At 38.5% G+C, this 16453-nt stretch overlaps 1 pseudogene; it reads right to left on the bottom strand.

Moving 5' to 3' along the window:
- Positions 1-13860: 13860 nt before the first annotated feature.
- LOC110146779 (olfactory receptor 8S1-like) lies at positions 13861-14790 on the bottom strand (annotated as a pseudogene).
- Positions 14791-16453: the final 1663 nt, after the last annotated feature.

The following is a 16453-nucleotide window of genomic DNA, read 5'->3' as shown; positions in this document are numbered from 1 at the left end:
ACCCCTATAAGCTCTTCCCTGGTGGCTCAGATGGTTAAGTATCTGCCTACAATGCGGGAGGCCCGGGTTCAATCCCTGGGTCGGGAAGATCTCCTGGAGAAGGAAATGGTAACCCACTCCAGTATTGCTGCCTGGAAAATCTCATAGACGGAGGAGCCTGGTAGGCTACAGTCCACGGGGTTGCAAAGAGTCGGACACAACTGAGAGACTTCACTTTCACTTTTCCAGTGAGAACCCAGTAAAGACTCTAGGCCATGCCCTCTCTCTGTCCCCTTCTGCTCCTCACCAATGCTGGTGTTTCCCCACATGGTCCTATGTGGTGTGCCATGCCCACTGTTTCTAGTACCTGTCAGTAAAACAGATTTTGTTTTCTTATACCTCTCCTGTGATTCTTCCTACTGACTGAGACATACCTGGGGTCAAGTCATCAAGTTTCTCATTAGCTGTATGATTTTTGGAAAGTCTTTAAGTCTTCTTTATCTCTATTTTCTGATCCACAACATGGCCTATAATAATATCTCTCTTACATGGTTTTAAGAAGTTTTTTATATAACTTATGTGCAGTGCTCAGCATACATTGGTTATAACTAAGCTTCTTTGTTATTCATTGCCTTAGCCTTAATCTCTCAATATTCTCAAGGACAGAAGAGTTCATTTTAAAGGCAGATCCGAACACGTTAGTAAACAGAGAAATAAAAACCCGATCAAAGTGGGGGACGATGGAGACGGATGATCTCACTGTAAGAAAGGAGCTGCAGGAAAGCTCAAAAGCAAAGCACAGAGCAGGGAGGACATGGAGAGAAGAATGGTGCTAAGTGACTTGAGGGAGACCTAGCTCTCGTCTTCCCCAGTGAAGAAGGCTCTTTACGCGCTCTCACCTGTTCACAGAATGTGTCAGTAAACCATGCAGGAAGAAAAGGTCAACAATTGTTTTCTCTGAAGAAAAGCTTTTGTCTGTCTAATAATGTCTAATACATGTCAGTATTAGAGAAAAAAAAAAAGTACATTAGTGCACGTGCCAGGAGTCTTCCTGGCTAAGATTTCAAAATTCTTTAGGTTCTTATTAATATAAACTTGGGCTGTTCTGAATTCCAAGAAAACTACATAGAAATACAATTTTGAAAAGTTCTGATTCTCAGCATATAAATATTTGAGTGACTACTCAGACCATTTCAAAGCCAGTTAACACCATTGCTTTTCACTATTTTCTCTTATTGTTCTACTTCCCAAGGGTTATTATTCAAATAAAGCCCTGTCAGATCTAAATTATTCAGAAGAATGCCTAAATTTAAATAGCCAGTGGATGGGCAACTGATCATGCAAGCGCAGAATACAGCTGAGTTGGTTCCTTGGACTCCCTGAAGTTCAGCCAGTAGCAAATTTTTGATCTCTTTGTCTTAGAAGTTTCCTTATGTGCAAGTATGTCTATATGAACAAATACAGTTTTAATGTTTCCTTCAGCTTGACTAAACTTTAAATAGGTTTATTCCTGAGTCTAGGTTCCTGATCTCCCTTTTAAAAATATTTTCTTTAAAAAACTTGAAATTGTAAATTCTTTCTCTGCTTCTTTAGGATGGCTGTAAATCTCCCAGCCTCTTACCTGTCTTTCTCAAGGTCTTGGGAACTCTCTCTTTGAAATGCAAACACTGAAGAAGATAGCACCTATCTCTTAGTCCCTGTGGGAGGACAGAAGCCTAATTTACATAAACAATAAGTAGTAAATTTGAAAAACAGAGAAAAACATTTGCAAACCCAGGAATAACTCAGTGAACCTGACATCCCATTGACTGACCATAAGGAACATACACAACATAAATGCTCTACTGAGTCATAAGTAGCTAACATTTCCCTCTCCCTGAAAAAGGCTTATTTATGCATCCCATCACAAATAGCATAGGATAATATACATATCTCAAAAGTGCAGAACTTGTTCCACTAATTTTATCACGTGGCTAAAATGAGTAAAGTGACATATACCTTCTCTATGGGCAAATGGGAAAGAAGAGAAAGGTGGGATTGAGCTTCTTCTTCCGAACTCACCAATGCAGTAACAACTTGTCCTCTGATGGGGCTGGAAAGACTTTTTGAGTGTTAGATAGTGTTTTAGATTGGGTTCCCAAGGACTGGAGCCTGAGAAGTCTGTTCATATGTATAATATTTAAAGGAGAAAGCTCTCAGGAGAAATTAGTAAGGAAGTGGGAGAATCCATTATATCCAGCATAGGGTCAGATTTGTGTAAGATTCTGGTTTCAGGTAAAGTGTAGCAGCTGTATTCTAAGATGAAATCCACTGGGACTCCTGGACTTTAGAAGCTGATTTAATCTCTCAGAGGCTCACTGCTGAATACTGTAAGGAGTTAACAGAACCTGTAAGATTATCAGAGCATCAGCCAAACATCTAAAATATTATTAGAAGAATCTATTGTGCTAGTACCACATAAGTTATTTCAAGCAAACGGAATGAACTCATTTGTCAGTGAGAACTACATTACCATTATTGAAGACCATAGCAGAGACAGACAGGAGCCTGAGGGAAGAGGAGCAGATGGAGGAAATTTTGGTTTTAGGGTAACCAGAATGCCAGGTACTCTTTCTAGTTGCCTGAAAGACATGGCTTATTAACTAAAACACAAATAAGAAAAGCAATCTGTCAAGAAGTTATTTTGGCTCTATGTCTTGTCATATTTGCTGGGCCAAAGCTATACATACACATGGACACATCTCTTAGAAAGTGCTATTTAAGATATGGCTGTCTTAGAAAGTATAAATATTTGCAGTTGTGGTAGTCCCAGTCCCTGGGACAGTTACTGAAGTAAGGTACTTTCTTTGCTTCCAGAGTATTCAAATATTTTAATTTCCATTTTGTTCTAGCATTTGTTTCTTACATCACATGTCAGATCAAAGTGGGTTCTGTCAGGACAGTCTGTACCACAATGGTAAGAAGGGAAAACCCGAGGAGTTATGAGTCAAGGTACCACAACACTTGCTTTATCTCTTACTCTGGATTAATTATATCATCTTCTTTTATCTTTTAAATTATATTTCCCTCTTTTTATGATGATAAGATATGAGTATATTTTTTTAAAAATCAATTCAAGATTTTAGGAGAATATATTTCAAAAGACAGTGTGTTCCAAGCAATTTATTGTTTTTGTTTTTTAATTGCAATTTTAAGATTGTAACTATTTTATATCAAAATTGAGATGATAGCATAATTATTTCACAGTGAAGTATCCTTATTTTTTGTTTATTAATAAAGCATTGTTAGGGTAAATACCCAATGTATTAATTTCAGGATTATTAATATATTCACAATATTGAGACTTCTGATATTTGAACTTTAACTATTTTTACATTTATTTAGATTTTATTTCAATAATTTTTATGACTTTATATTTTAGCATATTTTCAAATTCACAGCAAAACTGAGATGAAGATAGAGATTTCCAATTTACCCCCCACTCCATTCATGCATAGCTTTCTACATTATCAATATCCCACACTAAAGTAGTTATATATGTGTTACAACTGATAAACCTACAATGACACATCATCAACAACCAAAGTCCACAGTTTACCTTAGGGTTTACTCTTGGCATTGTACACTCTATGGATTTGGACAAATGTAATGACATGTATCCATTTTTAAATTTTATTTACTTTAATTGGAAGCTAATTACAATATTGTGGTGGTTTTTGCCATACACTGACATGAATCAGCCATAGGTGTACATGTGTCCCCCCATCCCGAACCCCCTTCAACCTCTCTCCCCATCCCATCCCTCTGGGTTGTCCCAGTGCACCGGGTTTGAGCGCCCTGTTTCATGCATCAAACTCGGTATGGTCATCTGTTTCACATATGGTAATATACATGTTTCAGTGCTGTTCTCTCAAATCATCCCACCCTCGCCTTCTCCCACAGAGTCCAAAAGTCTGTTCTTTACATCTGTGTCTCTTTTGCTGTCTTGCATATAGGGTCATTGTTACCATCTTTTGAAATTCCATATATATGCATTAATATACTGCATTGCTGTTTTTCTCTCTGACTTACTTCATTCTGCATAATAGGCTCCAGTTTTAGCTACCTCATTAGAACTGTACAGAGTAATTTCACTGCTCATTGATCCCTCCCCTAGCCTAGCCCCAGGTAATCACTGGTCTTTATATTGTCTCCACAGTTTTGCCTTTTCTTGAATATTATACAGTTGGAATCAAAGAATGTTAGCCTTTCCAGTTTGGCTTTGTTCACTTTGTAATATGCACTCATGGTTTCTTCATGTCTTCTCATGTCTTGGTAGCAATTTCTTTTTAGTATTGAATAATATTCCATTGTTTGGATGTACCACAAGTCATTCATTCAGTCAAGAGGGATATCTTGATTACTTGCAAATTTCAGGAATTATTAATAAAGCTACTATATCCATCCATGTGCAGGTTTTTGTGTGGATGTAAGTATTTAACTCCTTTGAGTAAACACCAAGGAGCATGGTTATTTGATTGTAGTAAGAGGATTTTTAGTTTTGTAAAAAATATCAAATTGTCTTCCAAAGTGACATCCCATTTTACATTCCCACCAGCAATGAATGAGAATACCTAGTGCACCACATTTCAACCAGTATTTGTTTTGTCAGTATTTTAGATTTTTCCAATTCTAAAGGATGCAGTGGTTTCTCAGTTTTAGGTTGCATTTCCCTGATGACATATGATGCATAAAACTTTATTATATGCTTATTTTCTATCTGTATATCTTTTTTACAAGGTGTCAAAGTATTTGGCCAATTTTTTAATTAGTTTTTTTATTGCTGAGATACAGGGGTTCTTTTTTGGTCACACCAATTGACACATAGGGCCTTAGTTTCCCAGTCAGGAATCAAACCTGTATCTCCTGTACTAGAACTGTGGAGTGTTAACCACTGGACCACCAGGGAAGTCCTATAGGGCTTCCTTTTATTTTGGATAACAGTACTTTATCTGATGTATCTTCTGCAAATCTTTTCTCCCAGTCTGTGACTTGTCTTCTCATTCTCTTGACCTTGCTCACAGAGCAGAAATTTTTAATTTCAGTAAAGTCTGCTTTATCAATTATTTCTCACATTAACCCTGTCTTTGATGCACTTAAAAGTCATAGCAGTATCTAAGGTCTTCTAGATTTTCTCCTGTGTTAACTTCCAGGAATTTTATAGTTTGCAATCTATACTTAGTTCTGTGTTCCATTTTGAGTTATTTTTGTGAAGTGTATAAGGTCTGTGTTTAGATTCTTTTATTCACATGTGGATGTACAGTTGTTCTAGGGCCATTTGTTGAAAGGACTGTATTTGCTTCATCCTATTACCTTTGCTCCTTTGAAAAGATCAATAACTATAGATATGAAGGTCCATTTCTGGGCCTTTTGCTCTATTACACTAATTGATTTATTCTTTCACTAGTACCACACACCTGTCTTGATTGCTGTAGTCTTGAAGTCAGGAAGTGATGGTTCTCCACCTTTGTTCTTCAGTATTGTGTTTGTTATCCTAGGTCTTTTGCCTTTCTATGCCAACTTGAGAATCATTTTGTCAATATCTACAAAATAACCTTCTGGAATTTTTATTGTAATTGCACTAAATCTATTTATCAACTTGGGAAGTACTGACATTTTGGTAATTTTGAGTCTGTCTACCAGTGAACATGGAAAGTCACTACATTTATTTACTTCTTCTTTGACTGTGTTCATGAGTTTTGTCATTTTTATCATATAGATCTTGTACACATTTTGTTAGATTTCTTGTTGCTCTTCAGCTGCTAACTCATATCTGACTCTTTGTGACTCCCATGTATGAGACTGTATGACAGGCTCCACTGTCTCCCAGAGTCTGCTCAAATTCATGTCCATTGAGTCAATGATGCTATCTAACCACGTCATCCTCTGCCTCCCACTTCTCTTTTTGTCCTCAAACATTCCCAGCATCAGAGTCTTTTCCAGTGAGTTGGGTCTTTGCATCAGGTGGCCAAAGCATTGGAACTTCAGTTTCAGTCATTCCAATGAGTATTTAGGGTTGATTTCCTTTAGGAATGACTGGTTTGATCTCCTTGCTGTCCAAGGGACTCTCAAGAGTCTTCTCCAGCACCACAGTTTGAAAGTATCAATTCTTTGGCACTCAGCCTTCTTTATGGTTCAACACTCACATCCATACATGACTGTTGGAAAAACCATAGCCTTGACTATACAGACCTTAGTTTGCAATGTGATATCTCTGCTTTTTAATATGCAGTCTAGGTTTGTCATAGCTTTTCTTCCAAGAAGCAAGCATCTTTTAGTTTCAGGACTATAGTTCACTGTCCACAGTGATTTTGGAGCCCAAAAAAAGAAAATATGTCACTGCTTCCACTTTTTCCCCATTTATTTCTCATGAAGTGATGGGACCAGATGCCATGATCTTAGTTTCTTTAACGCTGAGTTTTAAGCTAGCTTTTTCACCCTCATCAAAGTTCCTTTGAACTTTCTGCCATTAGAATGGTATCATCTGCATATCTAAAGTTTGCATATCTTGATTCCAGTTTGCAATTCATTCAGACTGGCATTTCAAATGATGTACTCTGCATATAAGCTAAATAAACAATGTGACAGTTTACAGCCTTGTCGTATTCGTTTCCCAATTTTGAACCAGTAAGTTGTTCCATGTCTGGTTCTAACTGTTGCTTCTTGACCCACATACAGGTTATTCAGGAGACAGGTAAGGTTGTCTGGTACTCCCATCTCTTTAAGAATTTTCCACAGTCTGTGTGATCCACATAGTCAAAGGCTTTAGCATAATCAATGAAGCAGAGATAGATGTTTTTATGGAACTCCCTTGCTTTCTCTATGATCCAATAAATGTCGACAATTTCATCTCTGGTTCGTCTGTCTTTTCTAAACCCATCTTGTGCATCTCTAAGTTCTCGGTTCATGTACTGCTGAAGACAAGCTTGAAGGATTTTGAGCATAACTTTACTAGCATGTGAAATGAGTGCAATCGTGCAGTAGATTGAATATTCTTTGGCACTGCCCTTCTTTGGGACTGGAATAAAAACTAGCCTCTTCCAGTCCTGTGGCCATGCTGAATTTTCCAAATTTGCTGACATATTGAGTGCAGCACTTTAATAGTATCGTTTTTTAGGATTTTAAATAACTCAGCTGGAATTCCATCATCTTTACTAGTTTTGTTCATAGTAATGCTTCCTAAGGCCCACTTGACTTTACAGTCCAGAATGTCTGGCTCTAGGTAAGTAACCATATCAACATGGTTATTTGGTCTTTAAGGCCTTTTTTAATTCTGTGTATTCTTCTGTATAGTTCTTCTGTGTATTCTTGCCACCTCTTCTTAATCTCTTCTGCTTTCATTTGGTCCCTACAGTTTCTCACCTTTATCATGCCCATCACTGCATGAAATGTTCCTTTGATATCTCTAATTTTCTTAAAGGGATTTTTAGTCTTTCCCATTCTACCATTCTAAGAAAAGTTATGAAAACCTAGACAGCTTATTAAAAAGCAGAGACATTACTTTGCCAACAAAAGTCCATCTAGTCAAAGCTATGGTTTTTCCAGTGGTCATGTATGGATGTGAGAGTTGAACTATAAAGAAAGCTGAGTGCCAAAAAATTGATGCATTTGAACTGTGATGTTGGAGAAGACTCTTGAGAGTCCCTTGGACAGAAAGGCAATCAAACCAGTCAATCCTAAAGGAAATCAATCCTGAATATTCATTGGAAGGACTGAAGCTGAAGCTCCAATGCTTTGACCACCTGATGCGAAGAGCTGACTCATTAGAAAAGACCCTGATGCTGGTAAAGATTGAAGGTGGGAGAAGAAGGGGACGACAGAGGATGAGATGGTTGGATAGAATCACTGACTCAGCGGACGTGAGTTTGAGCAAGCTCCAGGAGATGGTGAAGGACAGGGAAGCCAGGCGTGCTGTAGTCCATGGGGTCACAGAGTCAGACATGACTGATTAACTGAACAGCAACATGACAAAATAAATAAACAAGTAATAAGTCATCAATATTAGCAATATAGGTTACAAATTATTAGTAATTACATGGACAAAATATTGAACAATTTTGTCCAATGAACAAAATATAGGACAAAATATTGCTAATGGACAAGACAAACACAAAAGAGAAACAGGAAAAGATATGAATGAGAAACTTACAGGAGAGTAAATCCAAATGGTTAAAAAAATATATGAAAGATAGTAACACTCACTGGTAGTTAGGAAAATGTAAAATAAGCTAAACAAACATACCACTTTGTACCCAGCTGAAGGCAGTTTTTTAAACGCATTTATTCTTTAATTGAAGGATAAATGCTTTACAGAATTTTGTTGTTTCCTGCCAAACATCAACATGAATCAGCTACAGGTATAAAAACGTCCTCTCCCTATTGAATCTCCTTCCCATATTTCTTAAATTGAAATGCTGATCTACAGTGTTGTGTTGTGTTGCCGTGCAACAAATGAGTCAGTTACATTTTTTCATAAGTTTTTTTTTTATCAGTCATATATATTTTTTATTATAAAATAATCTTTTTTATAGATAGTAAAATAGTTTATCTTTGATGACAGAACATTCCACTCTACTGCATGGACATTTATTTGTGTTTTATTAATTAAATTAACTTTGCATTCAGGGCACATTTTCAATCTAAAAAGTAATTACTATCTAAAAATCTGGAAAATTATGTCAAATGTTATCAGTACATTCTCTTGCCAATATTTCTTTTTTTTTTTTCCCCTGTGTGAGTTTATTTTATTTTATTTTTTTCTTCCATTTATTTTTATTTGTTGGAGGCTAATTACTTTACAGCATTGCAGTGGTTTTTGTCATACATTGAAATGAATTAGCCATGGATTTACATGTATTCCCCATCCCGGTCCCCCCTCCCACCTCCCTCTCCACCCCATCCCTCTGGGTCTTCCCAGTGCACCAGGCCTGAGCACTTGTCTCATGCATCCAACCTGGGCTGGTGATCTGTTTCACCCTAGATATACATGTTTCGATGCTGTTCTCTTGACATAAGTTTTAAATGATCTGTAACAACTGTATCTGGAGAGAGGAAAATCACACCTATTCATTACTTAGGATGTGTGAACATTCCAGAGAGCAATCTAGCAACATATATTCAAATTGAAATACCTATCCATTTTGATTTTAGAATCTCATTCTTGGGAATCACTCCCATATAAATAGAAGCATCCAAAATTTAAGGCTTTATATACAAATATGTTTATTGAGATATTCATTATCAAAAATCTGTAAGCAAATGTAATGCCCAAATAAAAGATAGCTGTATAGATTATGACACATTCTTACCACGGAATATTAGGCTACAATTTGAAAGACTAAATTAGAACTAAACCCTTTGATGTAGATTACTATGCCAATGGTACTGTTGAATGAGAAAAACAAGACGCAACCTACATATTTAAAGGGATATATTTAAACCTACATATTTAAAAAACAGAATGTCCATGTATGTGTACAAATGAATGTATATGTAAAAATGAATATATATGTGTGTGTGTGTATATATATATATATATATATATATATATATGAGCACTTACATATAATTATATGAGCATGCCAAAAATTATGAAACAAAATACATTCAGTTAACATGGGTTTGTGGAAAAGGAGGTGATGTGATTGGATGGAAAATAGAAATTGGAGAAAAAGAACATAAGTAAAAAAGAAAAAAATAAGACTGAAGCACCATGAAGTTTTATACATCCAATAATCTCACAAAATTATATGTGTCTTTATTTGTATAAAGATATAAAAATTAATTTAAAAATGTCAAGTCCACACTCCTTGGCTGAACATACTTAAAATAATGTTCCACACATTATCTCTGTACTTTTTTTTTCATTTATTTTTATTAATTGGAGGCTAATTACTTTATAATATTGTAGTGGTTTTTGTCATACATTGACATGAATCAGCCATGGATTTACATGTATTCCCCATCCCGATCCCCCCTCCCACCTCCCCTCCACCCGATTCCTCTGGGTCTTCCCAGTGCACCAGGCCCGAGCACTTGTCTCGTGCATCCAGCCTGGGCTGGTGATCTGTTTCACCCTAGATAATATACATGTTTTGATGCTGTTCTCTCGAAACATCCCACCCTCGCCTTCTCCCACAGAGTCCACAAGTCTGTTCTGTACATTTGTATCTCTTTTTCTGTTTTGCATATAGGGTTATCGTTACCATCTTTCTAAATTCCATATATATGTGTTAGTATACTGTATTGGTCTTTATCTTTCTGGCTTACTTCACTCTGTATAACGGGCTCCAGTTTCATCCATCTCATTAGAACTGATTTAAATGAATTCTTTTTAATGGCTGAGTAATATTCCATGGTGTATATGTACCACAGCTTCCTTATCCATTCGTCTGCTGATGGGCATCTAGGTTGCTTCCATGTCCTGGCTATTATAAACAGTGCTGCGATGAACATTGGGGTACATGTGTCTCTTTCACATCTGGTTTCCTTGGTGTGTATGCCCAGAAGTGGGATTGCTGGGTCATATGGCAGTTCTATTTCCAGTTTTTTAAGAAATCTCCACACTGTTCTCCATAGTGGCTGTACTAGTTTGCATTCCCACCAACAGTGTAAGAGGGTTCCCTTTTCTCCACACCCTCTCCAGCATTTATTGCTTGTAGACTTTTGGATAGCAGCCATCCTGACTGGCGTGTAATGGTACCTCATTGTGGTTTTGATTTGCATTTCTCTGATAATGAGTGATGTTGAGCATCTTTTCATGTGTTTGTTAGCCATCTGTATGTCTTCTTTGGAGAAATATCTGTTTAGTTCTTTGGCCCATTTTTTGATTGGGTCATTTATTTTTCTGGAATTGAGCTTCAGGAGTTGCTTGTATATTTTAGAGATTAATCCTCTGTCTGTTGCTTCGTTTGCTATTATTTTCTCCCAATCTGAGGGCTGTCTTTTCACGTTGCTTATAGTTTCCTTTGTTGTGCAAAAGCTTTTAAGTTTCATTAGGTCCCATTTGTTTATTTTTGCTTTTATTTCTGAAATTCTGGGATGTGGGTCATAGAGGATCCTGCTGTGATTCATGTCAGAGAGTGTTTTGCCTATGTTCTCCTCTAGGAGTTTTATAGTTTCTGGTCTTACATTTAGATCTTTAATCCATTTTGAGTTTATTTTTGTGTATGGTGTTAGAGAGTGTTCTAGTTTCATTCTTTTACAAGTGGTTGACCAGTTTTCCCAGCACCACTTGTTAAAGAGGTTGTCTTTTTTCCATTGTATATTCTTGCCTCTTTTGTCGAAGATAAGTTGTCCATAGGTTCGTGGATTTATCTCTGGGCTTTCTATTCTGTTCCACTGATCTATATTTCTGTCTTTGTGCCAGTGCCATACTGTATGATGACTGTGGCTTTGTAGTAGAGCCTGAAGTCAGGCACGTTGATTCCTCCTGTTCCGTTCTTTCTCAAGGTTAAATTAATGGGTTATTATTTGGCTTCCCTGGTGGCTCAGACAGTAAAGAATCCACCTGCAATGTGGGAGACCTGGGTTCAATCTCTGGGTTGGGAAGACCCCCTGGAGGAGAGCATGGCAACCCACTCCAGTATTCTTGCCTGGAGAATCCCTATGGACAGAGGAGCCTGGCGGGCTACAGTCCATGGGGCTGCACAGAGTCGGACACGACTGAGTGACTAAGCACAGCACAGCACATTGCTAGTTTAAATTCAAATCTAATTATCTTTTTGATTCTGCATTTCAGTCCAAGTCATATTAATTTTGCATGCTGGAAACTAACAGTGTAATAAGAAAGGATGGACATGAGAAGAATCATGGGTTTTTTTCCATCAAGGATGGAAGAGCTTGGGTGAGGAAGAGCACTGTGGGGGTCATTTTGAGTGGTTTGGAGGTTTGATATGCTGAGCCCTCAAATCCTCCCTGGTATAACTGTTCAACTCTTGATCAGTTCTATACATAACCCAGAATGACAGTTCATTCTCATAGAGCTGGAATTCAGCAAGCCAGAGATCACCCTCTGAGTTTGGCTTTAGGTCATCTCTGAGCCACAAGCAGTAATGTCAGAATTTCCAGATTTCAACTTGTCTTGCTTGAAATTAAACTTGGTTCTTAATATTTTTATCCCTTCCATACTGGATGACAGGAGTAGCTTGTTAATCACTATAGTTTTATTCTCAGTGGGTACATGATTTTAGGTGATCACAGGTGGTGAGTATACATTTGCCATTGAATAGTATGGTATGTATGTTCCCATCAAAATACAAGTTTTGCTGTATTTTATACTTGATGTATATTAATTAATCAAAAAATCCATTGGGTGTATGACAAAAACTACTGTAATGATGTAAAGTAATTAGCCTCCAACTAATAAAAATAAATGGGAAAAAAAAATCCATTGGGTGTCACATGAAGAACATAATTCAATTTTTAGTGCCAATTTGAATAGCACTTTGGCTTGTTTCTCACAAATACAATTTGAATTCTGATCATACTAATAAAGAAAAGGTGGCTCAGGAGTAAAGAATTCACCTGCCAATGCAGGAGGTGAAAGAGACACAAATTTAGTCTCTGGGTCAGGAGGATCGATCCCCTGGTCAGAAACGGCAACCAACTCCAGTATTCTTGCTTAGAGAATCACATGGACAGAGGAGCCTGGCAGGCTACAGCCCATGGGGTCACAAAGAGTCAGGCATGACTGAGCATGTAATAAAGAAAAGGATGTTTTGCAAAGTATCAGACTCAAAAAAGGTTTGTGAAAATGGACTCTGGATTCAGACCTACTGGTTTGAAATTCCACTTCTCCTTACCTGTAGGCAACTTTCCTGGTTCTTGGGTATTTATTTGTAACACAGGAGTAACAGCACTTAGTTCACACAAGGTTGTTGAGATGAGGATGGCATGTATCAAACATTTAAGATAAGGGTCTTTATTAAAAGTTTGCTATTGTTATTTGGTTTATTGAAACCCTCCTAGGAGGAAGCCCAGTGGGCATGGAATCACTGGAGATCTCGGTAGCAGGAGGGCCTGGGCGTCTCTTGTTAGGAGGGACTGGCCTTTCATGGGTCATGTGATCTCCTTGTAGTGGGTATGGGGACAGGGGGTACCATGGAGAGCCCACCAGGCTATGCAGAGTGGGGAGGTGTTAATTTCCTTAAGAGAGTGGTGTGCAGTTACTGGAGGGAGGGTAAAAGCAGACTGGGCAGGCAAAAATAACAGATGTTCTCTACAACATAAGTATATAAACAATGCCTTGGAAAATTACATGACTCATTTCTCATCCTCTGAAGAAGTCTGACCACTAATCCTCCTTTGAATAGAGCTTGCTGTCTTCTTAAGATGCTGACACATGCATATCTTTTAACATCTGGCAGGATGGTCAATCCCTTGTTTCTAAGAACACTACTTTCAGGCTTCATTCAGACCACTATTTTATCAGTGAATGGAAGTGACCCGCATTCTCTAATGCAAGTAGTAAAGGATTTAAGAACACTTCTAATAAAGATATTTCTAAGAATACTAATATTATTATTATTGGCCACCTGATGTGAAGAACTGACTTTGAAAAGACCCTGATGCTGGGAAGGATTGAAGGCAGAAGGAGAAGGGGATGAGAGAGGATCAGATGGTTGGATGGCATCGCTGACTCAGTGGACATGAGTTTGAGCAAGCTCTGGGAGTTGGTGATGGACAGGGAAGCCTGGCGTGCTGCAGTCCATGGGGTTACAAAGAGACACAACTGAGTGACTGAACTGAACTGAAGTATACTAAAAAAACACCCTTAATTTCCAGTTACATATCTTGTTAAAGAATAGTTTAGCTTCTCCACGGTCCTGTTTCTCTGGTTCTCTACATGAAAAAGCTACCATATCTTCTTAACACTCTTCTCACAGCTGCCTTCACCTCCTTGTTCTGCAGGCTATAGATGAGAGGATTCAGCATGGGAGTGATCACGCTGTATTGTAAAGGGAAGATCATCTCTAGCGGGGAGCCTGAGGTTGGCAACAGATAGCTGAGGAAACCTGAGCCATAAAACAAAATCACAGTAGTGAGGTGGGAGGAGCAGGTAGAGAAGGCTTTACTTCTGCCTGAGGTGGAGCTGATGCTCAAGATGGTGGAGACAATACGGGTATAAGAGAAGAAGATGAAGACGAAGGTTCCAAAGAAATGTAAGAATGAAGAGCAGAGCAGGAGCGTGAAATTGGTGGAGGTATCAGAGCAAGACAGAGGGAAGAGGGAGGACAGCTCGCAGCTGAAGTGGGGAATAGTTTGGTCCTCACAGTAGTCTAAATCGACAGCCAGGAGGATGTTGATGAGAGCATCCACAAAGGCCAGGCCCCAGGAGCCCCACACCAGCCCAACACAGAGCTGGCTGTTCATCACCTGGCCGTAAAGCAGAGGGGCGCTGATGGCTACGTAGCGGTCATAGGCCATCACAGCCAGCAGACAGGCCTCAGTGCCCCCGGTGGTAAACACAAAGAAGGCCTAAGCCAGGCAGCTCTCTACGAAGATGGTTTTACTTTCAGAAAGTAGATTTTCCAGCATCTTGGGGACTGTGACGGATGAATGGCAGAGATCCAGAAAGGAGAGCTGTCCCAAAAAGAAGTACATGGGTGTGTGGAGATGGGGATCAACTCTGATAACCAGCAGCATCACCAGGTTCCCCATCAAGGTCAGGAGGTAAATCACCAGAAACAATGTGAAAAGGAGAATCTGGGTCTGAGGGTCAGCAGAAAAGCCGAGGAGGATAAACTCACTGAATATGCTGTGGTTTCCCATAGCGATAAGGTTTACCCTAAGAATCCAAGAAAGAAAGACATTAAAACTCCCTTTGTGCCTCCCAGTTACCACACTGCCTTAGCCCTCTTGTTCATTTACATCATTTCACAATTGTACTGGAAACCATGATCACATATTCCTAAGCTAACTTGCTAATCATCATGGTAACTTTGATACTGTTGGATGGCAATCCACCATCCCTCAATCAAATCCCTAGGTAAATTTGTGGACCCTTGTTTTACATCTCTGGAAGTTTCTTTAAGATGGGTATTAATATAAAGAACATTTTGTATAGTCAATGGGAATAGAGAGGGAATTTTTGATGTAGCAGAGCAAGACATAAACAGCAAAAGTGAAGTCATTTAAAAAGGGAAAAGGGATGAGATCCAGGCAGGACAGGTGGAGTTTTCTCCATAATTAGGAAGACAGGCACTTTATCTTTTGTAAACAGGAGGGAAGGTAGAGTGAGTGGGCACCAAGGGAGCTAGCTTGGAGGATTTTATGGATGAAATGAGACTTTCTGACTGTTGCAAAGCTTTGTAGAATTATGAGATGAGATCATGAACAGAATTTGCCTGTCTATCTACGCATGGGTGTTGTGTGTTTTTAGTGAGGTGGTGGTGAAAGATTTTGATGAACCAAGAACACACAACTCAGGTACACCAAATACCTGAGACTAATTTATGAAGGAAATACGGTAGGCTTAACTGGTGATGTATTTGCCCATTTGAGAGGCTGGGACCAATCTGAACAAGCATGTGGTTGTCTCAGTAATATTTAGCTGCTTAAGCACCATGTGTGGAGCGGATACATTTTGGTTTTAAATGGAGTTTTGTTTTGTTTGTACAGCCATATGTAGTGATAAAGACAAAAAGATGTAAGGAAGAAGCATGCTAGCAAGTGAATGAATCACAGAAACAAGGCTGTGTAGGGGATTAAAAGGGGGGCCAAGCCAAGGAGTATGGCTAGGGCAAAAGCTGTAAATTCACTGGCTTGGGATTGAAAAACTGCTTGTGTAGGAACACTAGAGTAAACAAATTGTAATATTTGGAGACAGTTATTAAAGGGATGCTTGAAATTCAGATTTTGTAGGTGTAAGTACTTCTGATGAAAAGTGATGGGTGTTATTATGACAGTCGGTAGCTAAGATGAGGTAGAAGGTTCAGTCTCTGGCACAGTAGAGGACAAAGTCTAGGGTGCTGAGCTAGTGGGTAAGGACTGTTTTCCTGCTTTATTATTTTTTGTTTTATTTTTTAATTCGACTCCATTTTCTTTAATGATTACTTTTAAATTTAAATAAAATTTACTGAAAAAACATTTCCGTTTAAGGTAACCAGATGAATTATAAACCCAGTTGACTGTTGGAAGAAACGGCTATATATTTGAAAAGAGAAGCTGTTCCCTGTAACAGAGTAATACCTGGTTGGATATTCTGTGCCCAGCTTAAACTCCTTTTAATAGTTTTATAACCAGGCTCTGCATTGTCAATGTCTTAGCCAGCATGGAAAGTCTACATGCCAACCCAGCCTCATGTCACACTCCAAGACCTGCCCATGGTTCTGCTTTGTTCTGACATCCCTGACTTGTAACCTCAGACTCTGGGTAACTATTCTGTAATGCTGTCCAAGTCTAGCCCATGCTGGCCTTTCCTTCTAACTCAGGA

Source organism: Odocoileus virginianus, chromosome 24 (assembly GCF_023699985.2).
Source record: "Odocoileus virginianus isolate 20LAN1187 ecotype Illinois chromosome 24, Ovbor_1.2, whole genome shotgun sequence".
NCBI classification, from domain to species: domain Eukaryota; kingdom Metazoa; phylum Chordata; class Mammalia; order Artiodactyla; family Cervidae; genus Odocoileus; species Odocoileus virginianus.
The sequence above is the reverse complement of the archived record's forward strand: the minus strand, read 5'-3'. Positions and strand labels throughout refer to the sequence as shown.